General features: G+C 61.1%; 1 non-coding gene and 2 pseudogenes across 1 annotated transcript; all 3 read right to left on the bottom strand.

Moving 5' to 3' along the window:
• The window catches only part of LOC145273219 (large subunit ribosomal RNA), a 6,006-nt pseudogene extending 1,947 nt beyond the window's left edge, over nt 1–4,059 (bottom strand).
• Nucleotides 4,060–4,652: 593 nt separating this feature from the next.
• LOC145273376 (5.8S ribosomal RNA) lies at nt 4,653–4,810 on the bottom strand. The gene has a single exon (XR_013866369.1). It is a non-coding gene; the product is annotated as a 5.8S ribosomal RNA (ribosomal RNA).
• A 399-nt stretch (nt 4,811–5,209) lies between these two features.
• Nucleotides 5,210–7,580, bottom strand: LOC145273435 (small subunit ribosomal RNA; annotated as a pseudogene).
• Nucleotides 7,581–15,077: the final 7,497 nt, after the last annotated feature.

Genomic DNA, 15,077 nt, shown 5'->3' with positions numbered 1-15,077 from the left:
GTCCGTACCAGTTCCGAGTTGACCGTTCGCTGCCGGACGAACGCCCCCACGCCGAGAGAGACGCTGAGCAACGGGCGAAGAGGGACGGACGCTGCCGCGAAGCAGCACCCGCCTTCACCCGAAGAGGGGCTGGAAGCCGTGGCGCTCCACGAAGACCCGGGCGAGGAGCCGTTTTGCTCGCCACCCGACGCGCCGGTAGCGACGAGGCGGTACCGCAGGCGGACGAGTCCCGTGGCGACGACGCAACCTTGAACCGGCCGCGACGAGGAGTTAGAAGGACGGAGAAGAGAGGGAGCATCGCGCGGACAGCGCAGGAGCGGAGGACGCCGCGTCGGAGGTGCCGACGAAGACCGCACCGGCAAAGCGACGACGACACGTCCGCAAGGCAGCCTCACCCCTTTTCGAGGAGGACGGAGACGTTGCGACGAACGGATTGGAGCCGCCCGCCGCCACCCCGACCCCGGAGCGAAGCACCCCGCAGAAAAGCCGCTTGAACCGCCGCCGCCAGAAAGACGACCCCCGCCGACGGTCCCCCGCCGTTTTTGGTCGACGCCACACTCCTGCCGCCCGACGGCGGACTCCCACCCGTATCGCTCTCCGACCCGCAACACACGCTCGCTTGACCGCGACCGCTTGACCGGAACACGCCGCCGCACAACGGACCGCCGCGGCCCCTATGCCTTCGCCGCAAAGCGCGAACGGAGCGAACGCTACAGCCCCGTACCGGTTCCTCGCTTCGCGCGGGCACGGCCCGACCGACCCGGTCCTCGGAGCCAATCCTTCTTCCCGAAGGTACGGATCCATTTTGCCGACTTCCCTTACCTACATTGATGCCATCGACGAGAGGCTGTACACCTTGGAGACCTGCTGCGGATGGTGGGTACGGACCGACTCGAGAGCTGCGAAAACCGGACCCGGATTTTCCAGGGCCGCCGAAAGCGCACCGGACGCCGCCCGAGCCGCGGCGCTCTACAGGTACCTTTTCCGTATCTCCGGACGAGCCGATTCCACGGACATGGTCCTTTACGAAGAAGAGAGAACTCTTCCCGGGGCTCCCGGCGACGTCTCCGGGCTCGCTTGCGTCACCGCGGTTTCGCCCGGGAAGCGACGGGCGCCGCCGACATCGCTGCCGACAGCGTCGCCACCCCCGGGCCCTCTCCGAGTCCGGGTTCGGGAATATTAACCCGATTCCCTTTCGACGGGAGGCCGGCCGCTTTTTTTTTGTTTGGGCTTTTGATTCGATTCGATTCGATTCGCTTTCCTTTCACCTTTCATAACGGATCCGGCGCCTTTCGGGAAGACTTTCGCCCGCGTCTTAGGACCGACTGACCCGTGCTCGACCGCCGTTGGCACGGAACCCTTCTCCACTTCGGTCTTCGAAGGTCTCGTTCGAATATTTGCTACTACCACCGAGATCTGCACCCGCGGTCGGCTCCACCCGGGCTCGCGCCCTAGGCTTCCGTGCTCGCCGCGGCGCCCTCCTACTCGTCGCGGCATCGTTTCGGCGCGAAAGTTCATCGCTCCTCGCCGCGACGGTCCGGCATCGGTCCGTCGCTCCAGCGCCATCCATTTTCGGGGCCGGTCGATTCGGCAGGTGAGTTGTTACACACTCCTTAGCGGATTCCGACTTCCGTGGCCACCGTCCTGCTGTCTATATCGACCGACACCCTTTCGGGGATCTCATGGGCGTCGCGTTAGGCACCTTAGCCGGACGTTTGGTTCATCCCACAGCGCCAGTTCTGCTTACCAAAAGTGGCCCACTTGGCACTCGCATTCGAGGTGACCAACCGCCCAGCGAAGCGTGCTGGCGGCGGCGGCCGGATGGGTCGGCTCCGTCGTTCGGGAGAGTCGGCCCGTTCCACCCGTTCCGAGTTCGAGAGTAGGTCGAGGCCGTGAACGGCCCCGGGGCCTCCAATCGTTCGCTTTACCGGATGGAATTGCGACGATCGAGCGCCAGCTATCCTGAGGGAAACTTCGGAGGGAACCAGCTACTAGACGGCTCGATTGGTCTTTCGCCCCTACACCCGGTTCCGACGATCGATTTGCACGTCAGAGGCGCTTCGGACTTCCACCAGAGTTTCCTCTGGCTTCATCCCGACCGGGCGTGGATCGCCATCTTTCGGGTCCCTGGTCGCTCGCTACGCCAGAGTCGGCCGAGTCGTACTCGGAAAAAGGGGAAACCGACCCGGGGGTGATGCGCCCGCGCGCAGCGCCTAAACTCGACGACAAAATAGGACTAGTTCAAGCCGCGGGATCTCACCGATGGGCGGAAGGAGGATATGGAAGCTGGCGCCCGGCAATTCCCCTTTTTGGATGATGCGCCGGTCCCCTCTCGGGGAGGAGGGAAAAACAACCGCACGTCAGCCACGAGCCTTCCCTCTCCTATCTCTCTCGGGAAGAGAGAAAAAAGGAAAAGTTGCGGGCACCGCAGCAGCGACGGCGGAAGGCCGAAAACGCCGCGCCGGCGGGATCGGGCACGGCTCGGAGGCGGGTGAGGCGAGGAGAAGACGACGGCACGAGACCGACGACACCCCCCGACGACCCCCGGACGACTTTGCCACGACACCTCTCCCGATCGACGCCCTCCTACACGCTCTCTCGCTTTCGCTTCGCCTTCGGGGTTAGTCAGAGGTGGCCCCTACGACTCGCGAACGGCCAGGACTCCTCGGTCCGTGTTTCAAGACGGGTCGGGTGGGTTGCCGATGCACGTCGCTGACCCGGGGTGGCGGGCGGCTCGAGTAAAAAAGCGTCGCCGAGCGACCTCTCCGGAAACGGAAACGGGCGCGGGCGGGGTTGCCCCCGACAAGAACCCGAAACGTCGGCGAGGTGCGTGACGGCGAGGCCGCGCCAGTCCTATCCCGCCTCTCATCGCGCACGCGCCCGAGACGGTGGGGCGCCTAAGGAGCGACACACAGAGTGCGTCGCCCGCACGCGACTTCCGGCGGGATCAAAACGGACCGGCTCGCCACGTGTAACGGATCGTGTCAGATTTCCTCCGTTCCCGGCAGAAAGGGGCAGTTACGTTCGCGGGCCCGACGGCCGGTGGCCCCCGACTTCACAAGGTGGGAAGACGGGGGTTTTCAGGGTGATGAAACGCCTGCCGCCTACGGAAAAAAACCCGCGTGTTCGACCTGCACGCCGGGAACGGGTCGCGACGACGGACCGGAGGGGAAGTGCGTCCGGTGCCGGCCGCGCGGAGGTCGCGCCGAAGCGCCCGCGCCATGATTACGCCGAGCGATGATGAAGGGGACGGGTGCAGCGGAGTCGCGCGCGGAGGGAGCAGGAGGAAAGAAGAAGCGGCGGCGACGGATGCGGCGGGTTAGGGCCCGGCGGCAGCAGCGATCGAGAGGACGAGTCCCCTCCGTCGCAGCCAACCGACGCAGCCACCTACCGACGCCACGGTCGTCACCACGTTTCCCTTCCCGCTATCCACGCGGCCCGTCTCCTTCGTCGGCGACGCGGGCACAAAAGCTGGAACCGCGGGGAACGAGTCCCCCGCGGACACGACGAACGACGACCTGTGCCGCGACGGCCTCTCTTTCAAGAACACACATCGAGTTTGGGCTCGAGCCTAGGCAGCACCGGACTGAGTCCCCCCGCGATCGCGGTGAGCGGTCCCACCCGTTTACCCCTGGGCGGTTTCACGTTCTCTTGAACTCTCTCTCCAAAGTTCTTTTCAACTTTCCCTCACGGTACTTGTCGACTATCGGACTCGTCCCGGTATTTAGCCTTGGATGGAGCTTACCACCCGATTTGGGCTGCGTTCCCAAGCAACCCGACTCTCGGATCGAAGGCCGTCGCTCGCCGTCCGCACCGAATGGGCCTGGCACCCGCCGCGGGCGGCCCCGATCGAGGGAACTCCGAACTATGCGAGACGAAAACGAACGGCTGCCTTCGACCCATGCGCCACACGTCCCGAAGCCTTTTACTTGCGACGGGATTCGGCGTTGGGCTTCTCCCGGTTCACTCGCCGTTACTAAGGGAATCCCGGTTGGTTTCTTTTCCTCCGCTTAGCGATATGCTTAAGTTCAGCGGGTCGTCTCGTCCGAGCCGAGGGCGGCGGTTTTTAGTAGAGTGTGGTGTTTGGAGGAGAGGAATCTCGATCGGTACCCTCCGTGTGACGACGGCTGGCCGATATAGCGCCCGTCCGACCGAAAATGAAGAAGCCAACAATTAAAAAAAAGCCTGGGTCCTCCCCATCCGACGTTGCCTACGACGCGGCCACCTTTTTACGGTGCGACGGCCGTGCTCGTCGCGCTGCTCGAGGCGTCGCTGAGAGACACCTTCATGAGGCAGAGAGCGAGACGAGCAGGCGGCGCTTACGTCGGCAGTCGGTTAGGTCGGTGCTTTTTTTTTGTTTTGTTCTCCCTTCGGCTGCTTTCGGACAGACTCCTCCTGCTCCTCCTCCACAGTGTTTCTTCACGCGGTCGAAAAGGGAAAAGACTCCGCGGTCTGCCAGCGGGAGACGAAGGAGGAGGCCGGAGAGGGTTTTAAAAAAAAAAAAGACATTGAAAGGAGTCAATTCTTTTTTTATTTTTCTTCCCCCTCGTCACTCGCTCCTGCGACGTCCCGGTTACCACCGTGCCGAGGACCGGGCGGGCACGGGGACGGCAAGATGTCGTTTCGTTAACGGAGAAAGACATGTAACGTTCCGCCTCTCGACCGGACGTGGCCCCGAGACAAGGGATCTCGGGGCCGCAATGTGCGTTCGAGGTGTCGATGTTCACTGAGTCCTGCAATTCGCATCAGTTCTCGCGGCTGGCCGCGCTCTTCATCGACGGACGAGCCGAGTGATCCCCCGTCCCAGGGTTCAGCACTTGGGTTTTTTTATATTAGTTTTTGTTTATATAGATTTAGTAGTGTGCGAGGAGGTCTGTGCGAGGAGGCGTGACGGCATTGCAATGTCGCGAGTAGTTTGTTTTTAGCTAGCGGCGGTGGCACAGCGGCTGCAAAAAAACAAAAAACGATAAAGCGGCGACAAGGCAAAGAAGAAGCGGCCATCACTTGCGGTGGGCGAAAAAACAAACAGGTGGTAAGACGCGGAAGCAAGCAAGAAGAGCTGGGGCTTTAAAACCTCCGCGTCACCACAAATCTATCTCTCGCTCCGCCTTTTATAGGTTTGTTTGCGCGCACGCATTCGAGGCGTTGACGCCGACAGACAGAGGAGGTAGGCCGGAAAACAACAAACCAGTCTCGAACGGGAAAACGGTAATGATCCTTCCGCAGGTTCACCTACGGAAACCTTGTTACGACTTTTACTTCCTCTAAACGATCGGGTTCGGTCGTCTTCTCCAGGCATCGAACGCCGAGGCGTAGATGCACGAGTGTCGTGACGGACACGTCGCGCACTGCCCGGCGGCGTCGTCGGCCAGATCCGAGGACCTCACCGGACCGTTCGATCGGTAGTAGCGACGGGCGGTGTGTACAAAGGGCAGGGACGTGATCGACGCGGGCTGTTGACCCGCGCCTACCGGGAATTCCTCGTTCACGGGGTTGGTTACAGGCCCCGATCCCTATCACGGGAGGTGGTTCAGAGGTTTCCCAACCCTCTCGGGCCGGGGCGAAGTCCCCGCTGATACCTCCAGTGTAGCGCGCGTGCGGCCCCGGACATCTAAGGGCATCACAGACCTGTTATCGCTCCGCCTCGTGTGGCTTTCTGCCACCCGTCCCTCTAAGAAGTGCGTGAGAAAACCGACCCGGACCCGAGCGCCACGGAGGACGCCGAGCCCGCCGTAAAAATCACTGACATCGGCGCACTAGTTAGCAGGCCGGAGTCTCGTTCGTTATCGGAATCAACCAGACGGATCGCTCCACCAACTAAGAACGGCCATGCACCACCACCCACCGAATCGAGAAAGAGCTATCGATCTGTCAATCCTACCGGTGTCCGGACCGGGTGAGTTTTCCCGTGTTGAGTCAAATTAAGCCGCAGGCTCCACTCCTGGTGGTGCCCTTCCGTCAATTCCTTTAAGTTTCAGCTTTGCAACCATACTCCCCCCGGAACCGAACTCTGGTTTCCCGCAGGCTACCCGCCGGGTCATGGAAGCGAACGCCGGCGGATCGCCGGTCGGCATCGTTTACGGTCGGAACTACGACGGTATCTGATCGTCTTCGAACCTCCGACTTTCGCTCTTGATCGAGGAAAACGTGCTTGCCACACGCCATCGCTGCAGTTCGTCTTGCGACGATCCAAGAATTTCACCTCTAACGTCGCAATACGAGTGGCCCCGACCGCTCCCTTCGATCATTGCCTCGCCGTAGACGGAGACCGACAGACGTAGACGAGGCCCTCTTCCATCATTCCATGCTTATCGTATGCAAGCTTGAACAGCCCGCTCTGAGCACTCTAATTTTTTCAAAGTGAACGTACCGGCCGCCGCGGACACTCGGTTAAGAGCACCCTTGGAGGAGAAACCGCCGACCGCAACACGCGCGCAGACAAGACACGAAGCAGGGACTCGGAGCGGACCGGGGGGTTCAAAAAAAAAGAGGAACGCGCGGAAAGGGAGAGGGAGAGAAGCGCGGGGGTCAGAGTGCGGGGATGCGAATGAACGCACCCAAACACACACACGTAGCACCCCCCCGTTAGACTACTCCCGGAACCGAACCGACGACCACTTGTTTTTTTTTTCCCGGATCCCGATCACGACCTCCTCGTCCACCTCGCCGGCAGGACCGCGTGGCGGGTATGCTAGCGGTTGACACCGGCGGAAAGGGCCGGGAATGCGAACGGACGACCAAAGTCAACGACGGACGATGGCGCCGCCGCCCCGGGGCCGCTTGCGCGACCACGAACCCGAGTTCGGACTACGAGCTTTTTAACCGCAACAACTTTAATATACGCTACCGGAGCTGGAATTACCGCGGCTGCTGGCACCAGACTTGCCCTCCGGTTGGTCCTCGTTAACGGATTTGAAGTGTACTCATTCCGATCGCGGGGCCTCGACAGAGTCCCGCGTCGTTATTTTTCGTCACTACCTCCCCGTGCCGGGAGTGGGTAATTTGCGCGCCTGCTGCCTTCCTTGGATGTGGTAGCCGTTTCGCATGCTCCCTCTCCGGAATCGAACCCCGATTCCCCGTTACCCGTAGTAACCACGGTAGGCACTTAACCGACCGTCGACAGTTGATAGGGCGGACCCTCGAGAGACCCGTCGCCGGGCGTGAAAGCTCGTGCGATCGACCAGTGAGTTATCCAGAGTCACCAAAGCGGAGCGCGCCGCCCTATGAGCCCCGCCACCGAACGGACCCGCGAGCGGGAACGCCGACGACGGGAGGACGGAATGACGCGCATCGGTCTCAGTCTAATATGTAGCGCCGCGACCCGGAACGGCCGACGCGGGTGCCAGCGCGCGAGGCGTGGCGACGACGGCGCGCCGACCGATCGCGGCCTGTGTCACATGTATTAGCTCTAGAATTGCCACAGTTATCCATCGCCTCCGAGGAGGAATACGGTCCCGAGGATTAGGTCCGGTTCCTGAGCCATTCGCGGTTTCGCCCGTTCTAATGCGTGGCGTGAACTTACACTTGCATGGCTTAAGCTTTGAGACAAGCATATGACTACTGGCAGGATCAACCAGGTATCGTTGGAATTTGGGACTTTGTTTCGACAGAACGACAGACCGACCGACCGACCGACCGACATAAGACAGACAACTACAACGACGGGCACGTGTTTATTTATTTTTCGAGGGGGTTCGCCGTCAGTAGAAGCGCGCTGCCCGCGCTGATGGCCTCTTTTTTGTTTCTCCCCTGACTTGGACCGAGACCGAGACTCAAAGAACGAAAGCGACCAACGTCGACAACAACAACGACAACGGCACCCTTGACAGCGATACATACGACAAACGACAAGCAGCACGACGGCAGTGCACACGGACATCGAGGGTCAAGGTGCAGACTGAACTCGCCGAGGTCGTCGTCATCGTGGTCGCCATCGATTCCGTCTCGTCGTCGTCGTCGTCAACGTCCACGTCACAGCCGGCCGAGAAGAGAGAACAGACGACAGCGTCGACAACAACAACATCGACAACGGCACCCTTGACAGCGATACATACGACAAACGACAAACAGCACGACGGCAGTGCACACGGACATCGGAGGTCAAGGTGCAGACTGGAATCGTCGAGGTCGTCGTCATCGTGGTCGCCATCGATGCCGTCTCGTCGTCGTCGTCGTCGTCTTCGTCGTCGTCGTCGTCGTCATCAACGTACCAACCGACCGAGACGAGAGAGCAAGCAACAACGTCGACAACAACAACGACAACGGCACCCTTGACAGCGATACATACGACAAACGACAAACAGCACGACGGCAGTGCACACGGACATCGGAGGTCAAGGTGCAGACTGAACTCGTCGAGGTCGTCGTCATCGTGGTCGCCATCGATGCCGTCTCGTCGTCGTCGTCGTCTCCGTCGTCGTCGTCGTCGTCGCCAACGTCAACGTCAACATCACAGCCGTCATCGGGGAGGAGCTGGACCAGGGCAGCGGCGGCGTAAATTTTCCCGTCACCTTCGTCGTCGCCTTCGTCGACCGACCGACCGACCGGCGTCGTGTTCGTGCTCGGAAAACCGAGGAGAGACAACGTGCACATGGCGCGTTCTCGCAAGCGGCTCCTCGGTCCGATTTTTTTGGGCGGCTTTTTCGAGCTTTTTTTTTTTTCTCACCCTTTCGTCCGTGCGACGGCGAACGTTAGGGGAAAAAAAAAAAAAAAAAAACGACAACAACGCGGCGGACCGGGCGAACAACATCGTCGACACACACGACATTGACGACCGGTCCCCCTTTTCACAATCGCATCGAGATAAAAACGAACGAGTCCGATTCGAGCACCGAGTCGCGAGCGGGAGGACTGTCGGTGCAAGTATCGATCACTGACGTGAGCGCTTCGCCGGACAGAGGATGGCTCATCCGGCAGCCGTGCAAATCGACGGTATGGGAAGAACGAACAAGAAGAGCAACGACTTGATCGGCGGCTTGGGAACTGCGGACGGTGAAAACGGGTTAATCGACTGCGACCACGACTGCTCGATCGATCTTCTTTGGCGCTAACAAAGGTGGAGGTGGCGCAAGAAGGGACTAGCGCTATCACCGTCCACGTATCAGAAGATGCGGCGGCAGACGTCGACGCTTATGCGTTGTCGGACGAGAAGTCGCTGCAGCACGTGTACCGCGAGCGGGACGTCCAAGGTTTTGCCAGACGGAAAGAAATCGGGTGTCAGCGAACGTTCACACGGCTGTGAGATCGGACGCTGACAGGAGTAGGAGGCGGCAGGCAGGCGGCGGTTACGGCGGCGGCGCCTGCTGCTGCTCATCCTCCTGTTTGCTGCGGCGACTTCCAGGACGGGAGAGCATCGAACAACGTACGTATGGTTACAAGGGGATCAGGATCTACATAGTGCATCCCCCGCGGCTATTTTTGTTTGTTTGTTCGCTCGTTCGTTAATTCGTTCGTTCGTTCGTTCGTTACAATGTACGTTTTTCCGTTCGACGGCGGCAGAGAGCGGCGGCGTTTCTCCCTAATCCGGAGGATTTATCGGTCGCACAGCGATGGGTCGTTCGGCCGATCATCGAAAGATTCGCAGGTAGTGGTTGAATGGCAGAACGGCAGCAACAACAGCGGCGGCTGAGAGCGGCGAACGCTGAGGCGGAAGCAGAAGCTGCAGCAAACGTATCGGCTAAACATGGTGGACATAGATATGGCTGACGACGCGGGTACCACGACGACTATGGAACCAGGAAAAGGAGCCGTTAGTTGTTCCAACATATCGTTCGACACGTCGAGCAGCCCTAGGTCCACGGAGAAGCACACACACGTACCACGTATTATAACCTAACGACGATGAGCGGGCGCACGGTTGGCAGGAACGAAGGCGGCGGATCAAAACAAGTTGGAGCGCGGCGACAGCGATAACGGTGACAGCCCTAGGCGGCGGAGATGCCACTTTCTGACGCCTTTGCGACAAGCCCGTAGAGACGTTCCGGACCACCACGAGGCAAAGAGTCGCTGCTCCGACGAACCGACACACCAAAGTGTGCTTCCTACCGAACATGTTTTATAAAACTTTCAAACTGGAAAACCCCAGAAATGGTGTTGGTATTCGTCCAGACCCACCTCCGACACCTGAAAATGGTGGTCAAAAAAAACGTCGATTATACGAAGCGACATTTCTGGTCGGCGATTTTCCAGTTTTACGCCTACTGCCACATGGGGATGTCGGTAGGCGTCGCAAAGTGCCTTCTCGACGCCTAGGCACACCAGGACTTTGTCATTTTTTTCCCCCTCGACATTCCTGGTCCGGTCTATTCCGATTTTACACCTACCGCCATGTGGGGGTGGCAGTAGGCGTCGAAAAGTGCCTTCTCGACCGCTAGCGACACCACTACTTTATCGAGCTCTGGAGGCCCGCACACCGACCCGGGGGCCGCGGAGTCGACCCCGGGGGCCTCCTGGCGTCGCCGCCGCTCACTTGGACGCCTTCCGCAACCTGTGGTCCCGCTCGGGGCCGCCGGGAGCCTCGCCGGACCGGTGTCGGTAGGCGTCTGGAAGCGCCCGGCCGACCTGGACGAGGTCCCCCTGGCCCCCGGGGGACACCCCTTAGTTGGATGGGGGTGCTGTCCCGGGCACACATGCAACCCGCGGCCGCCTACCGACAGCCCCCTTCGCTCGATCGCTACTCCTTTCCAACATATGTCGGAGAAGCCGGGCGGTTGTGAAACCCCAGAAATGGTGTTGGTATTCGTCCAGACCCACCTCCGACACCTGAAAATGGTGGTCAAAAAAAACGTCGATTATACGAAGCGACATTTCTGGTCGGCGATTTTCCAGTTTTGCGCCTACCGCCATGTGGGGGGTGGCAGTAGGCGTCGAAAAGTGCCTTCTCGACCGCTAGCGACACCACTACTTTATCGAGCTCTGGAGGCCCGCACACCGACCCGGGGGCCGCGGAGTCGACCCCGGGGGCCTCCTGGCGTCGCCGCCGCTCACTTGGACGCCTTCCGCAACCTGTGGTCCCGCTCGGGGCCGCCGGGAGCCTCGCCGACCTGACCGGTGTCGGTAGGCGTCTGGAAGCGCCCGGCCGACCTGGACGAGGTCCCCCTGGCCCCCGGGGGACACCCCTTAGTTGGATGGGGGTGCTGTCCCGGGCACACATGCAACCCGCGGCCGCCTACCGACAGCCCCCTTCGCTCGATCGCTACTCCTTTCCAACATATGTCGGAGAAGCCGGGCGGTTGTGAAACCCCAGAAATGGTGTTGGTATTCGTCCAGACCCACCTCCGACACCTGAAAATGGTGGTCAAAAAAAACGTCGATTATACGAAGCGACATTTCTGGTCGGCGATTTTCCAGTTTTGCGCCTACCGCCATGTGGGGGTGGCAGTAGGCGTCGAAAAGTGCCTTCTCGACCGCTAGCGACACCACTACTTTATCGAGCTCTGGAGGCCCGCACACCGACCCGGGGGCCGCGGAGTCGACCCCGGGGGCCTCCTGGCGTCGCCGCCGCTCACTTGGGACGCCTTCCGCAACCTGTGGTCCCGCTCGGGGCCGCCGGGAGCCTCGCCGACCTGACCGGTGTCGGTAGGCGTCTGGAAGCGCCCGGCCGACCTGGACGAGGTCCCCCTGGCCCCCGGGGGACACCCCTTAGTTGGATGGGGGTGCTGTCCCGGGCACACATGCAACCCGCGGCCGCCTACCGACAGCCCCCTTCGCTCGATCGCTACTCCTTTCCAACATATGTCGGAGAAGCCGGGCGGTTGTGAAACCCCAGAAATGGTGTTGGTATTCGTCCAGACCCACCTCCGACACCTGAAAATGGTGGTCAAAAAAAACGTCGATTATACGAAGCGACATTTCTGGTCGGCGATTTTCCAGTTTTGCGCCTACCGCCATGTGGGGGTGGCAGTAGGCGTCGAAAAGTGCCTTCTCGACCGCTAGCGACACCACTACTTTATCGAGCTCTGGAGGCCCGCACACCGACCCGGGGGCCGCGGAGTCCACCCCGGGGGCCTCCTGGCGTCGCCGCCGCTCACTTGGACGCCTTCCGCAACCTGTGGTCCCGCTCGGGGCCGCCGGGAGCCTCGCCGACCTGACCGGTGTCGGTAGGCGTCTGGAAGCGCCCGGCCGACCTGGACGAGGTCCCCCTGGCCCCCGGGGGACACCCCTTAGTTGGATGGGGGTGCTGTCCCGGGCACACATGCAACCCGCGGCCGCCTACCGACAGCCCCCTTCGCTCGATCGCTACTCCTTTCCAACATATGTCGGAGAAGCCGGGCGGTTGTGAAACCCCAGAAATGGTGTTGGTATTCGTCCAGACCCACCTCCGACACCTGAAAATGGTGGTCAAAAAAAACGTCGATTATACGAAGCGACATTTCTGGTCGGCGATTTTCCAGTTTTGCGCCTACCGCCATGTGGGGGTGGCAGTAGGCGTCGAAAAGTGCCTTCTCGACCGCTAGCGACACCACTACTTTATCGAGCTCTGGAGGCCCGCACACCGACCCGGGGGCCGCGGAGTCGACCCCGGGGGCCTCCGCTTCTCGCCGCCGCTCACTTGGACGCCTTCCGCAACCTGTGGTCCCGCTCGGGGCCGCCGGGAGCCTCGCCGACCTGACCGGTGTCGGTAGGCGTCTGGAAGCGCCCGGCCGACCTGGACGAGGTCCCCCTGGCCCCCGGGGGACACCCCTTAGTTGGATGGGGGTGCTGTCCCGGGCACACATGCAACCCGCGGCCGCCTACCGACAGCCCCCTTCGCTCGATCGCTACTCCTTTCCAACATATGTCGGAGAAGCCGGGCGGTTGTGAAACCCCAGAAATGGTGTTGGTATTCGTCCAGACCCACCTCCGACACCTGAAAATGGTGGTCAAAAAAAACGTCGATTATACGAAGCGACATTTCTGGTCGGCGATTTTCCAGTTTTGCGCCTACCGCCATGTGGGGGTGGCAGTAGGCGTCGAAAAGTGCCTTCTCGACCGCTAGCGACACCACTACTTTATCGAGCTCTGGAGGCCCGCACACCGACCCGGGGGCCGCGGAGTCGACCCCGGGGGCCTCCTGGCGTCGCCGCCGCTCACTTGGACGCCTTCCGCAACCTGTGGTCCCGCTCGGGGCCGCCGGGAGCCTCGCCGACCTGACCGGTGTCGGTAGGCGTCTGGAAGCGCCCGGCCGACCTGGACGAGGTCCCCCTGGCCCCCGGGGGACACCCCTTAGTTGGATGGGGGTGCTGTCCCGGGCACACATGCAACCCGCGGCCGCCTACCGACAGCCCCCTTCGCTCGATCGCTACTCCTTTCCAACATATGTCGGAGAAGCCGGGCGGTTGTGAAACCCCAGAAATGGTGTTGGTATTCGTCCAGACCCACCTCCGACACCTGAAAATGGTGGTCAAAAAAAACGTCGATTATACGAAGCGACATTTCTGGTCGGCGATTTTCCAGTTTTGCGCCTACCGCCATGTGGGGGTGGCAGTAGGCGTCGAAAAGTGCCTTCTCGACCGCTAGCGACACCACTACTTTATCGAGCTCTGGAGGCCCGCACACCGACCCGGGGGCCGCGGAGTCGACCCCGGGGGCCTCCTGGCGTCGCCGCCGCTCACTTGGACGCCTTCCGCAACCTGTGGTCCCGCTCGGGGCCGCCGGGAGCCTCGCCGACCTGACCGGTGTCGGTAGGCGTCTGGAAGCGCCCGGCCGACCTGGACGAGGTCCCCCTGGCCCCCGGGGGACACCCCTTAGTTGGATGGGGGTGCTGTCCCGGGCACACATGCAACCCGCGGCCGCCTACCGACAGCCCCCTTCGCTCGATCGCTACTCCTTTCCAACATATGTCGGAGAAGCCGGGCGGTTGTGAAACCCCAGAAATGGTGTTGGTATTCGTCCAGACCCACCTCCGACACCTGAAAATGGTGGTCAAAAAAAACGTCGATTATACGAAGCGACATTTCTGGTCGGCGATTTTCCAGTTTTGCGCCTACCGCCATGTGGGGGTGGCAGTAGGCGTCGAAAAGTGCCTTCTCGACCGCTAGCGACACCACTACTTTATCGAGCTCTGGAGGCCCGCACACCGACCCGGGGGCCGCGGAGTCGACCCCGGGGGCCTCCTGGCGTCGCCGCCGCTCACTTGGACGCCTTCCGCAACCTGTGGTCCCGCTCGGGGCCGCCGGGAGCCTCGCCGACCTGACCGGTGTCGGTAGGCGTCTGGAAGCGCCCGGCCGACCTGGACGAGGTCCCCCTGGCCCCCGGGGGACACCCCTTAGTTGGATGGGGGTGCTGTCCCGGGCACACATGCAACCCGCGGCCGCCTACCGACAGCCCCCTTCGCTCGATCGCTACTCCTTTCCAACATATGTCGGAGAAGCCGGGCGGTTGTGAAACCCCAGAAATGGTGTTGGTATTCGTCCAGACCCACCTCCGACACCTGAAAATGGTGGTCAAAAAAAACGTCGATTATACGAAGCGACATTTCTGGTCGGCGATTTTCCAGTTTTGCGCCTACCGCCATGTGGGGGTGGCAGTAGGCGTCGAAAAGTGCCTTCTCGACCGCTAGCGACACCACTACTTTATCGAGCTCTGGAGGCCCGCACACCGACCCGGGGGCCGCGGAGTCGACCCCGGGGGCCTCCTGGCGTCGCCGCCGCTCACTTGGACGCCTTCCGCAACCTGTGGTCCCGCTCGGGGCCGCCGGGAGCCTCGCCGACCTGACCGGTGTCGGTAGGCGTCAGTCAAACTTGCTTAAGAGGCAAAGCCTCCTCACACCTTAAGAGAGTCACAGTTAGTCCCGCCGTTTACCCGTGGTCGTCGTCGGGGGTGCCGGTCGGTGTGTTTCGGCGTGTTTCTTTCTTACTTTAGCTCGCTCCTATAAGCTAACTCAGCAGCCCTGCTAAAATCAATTTATCATTATTTTCAATCTATCGAAAATCTTAATTTATTATTATTTTCCAACTATCGAAAATCTTAATAGAGTTGGGGTTTTTTGTTTGTTTTTTTTTTTAAATTCCATTGTAACAACAGACAGCCAGCCAGCAGCATGTGGTGTCGGTAGGCGTCTGGAAGCGCTTGAGGAGGCAGAGGAGTTGGCAAGCTCG

This window comes from Euprymna scolopes, unplaced genomic scaffold (genome assembly GCF_053919585.1).
Source record: "Euprymna scolopes isolate OS-2025 unplaced genomic scaffold, ASM5391958v1 sca1, whole genome shotgun sequence".
Taxonomy (NCBI): Eukaryota; Metazoa; Mollusca; class Cephalopoda; order Sepiida; family Sepiolidae; genus Euprymna; species Euprymna scolopes.
Note: the sequence above shows the minus strand (reverse complement) of the source record. Positions and strands in the feature narration are given on the sequence as shown.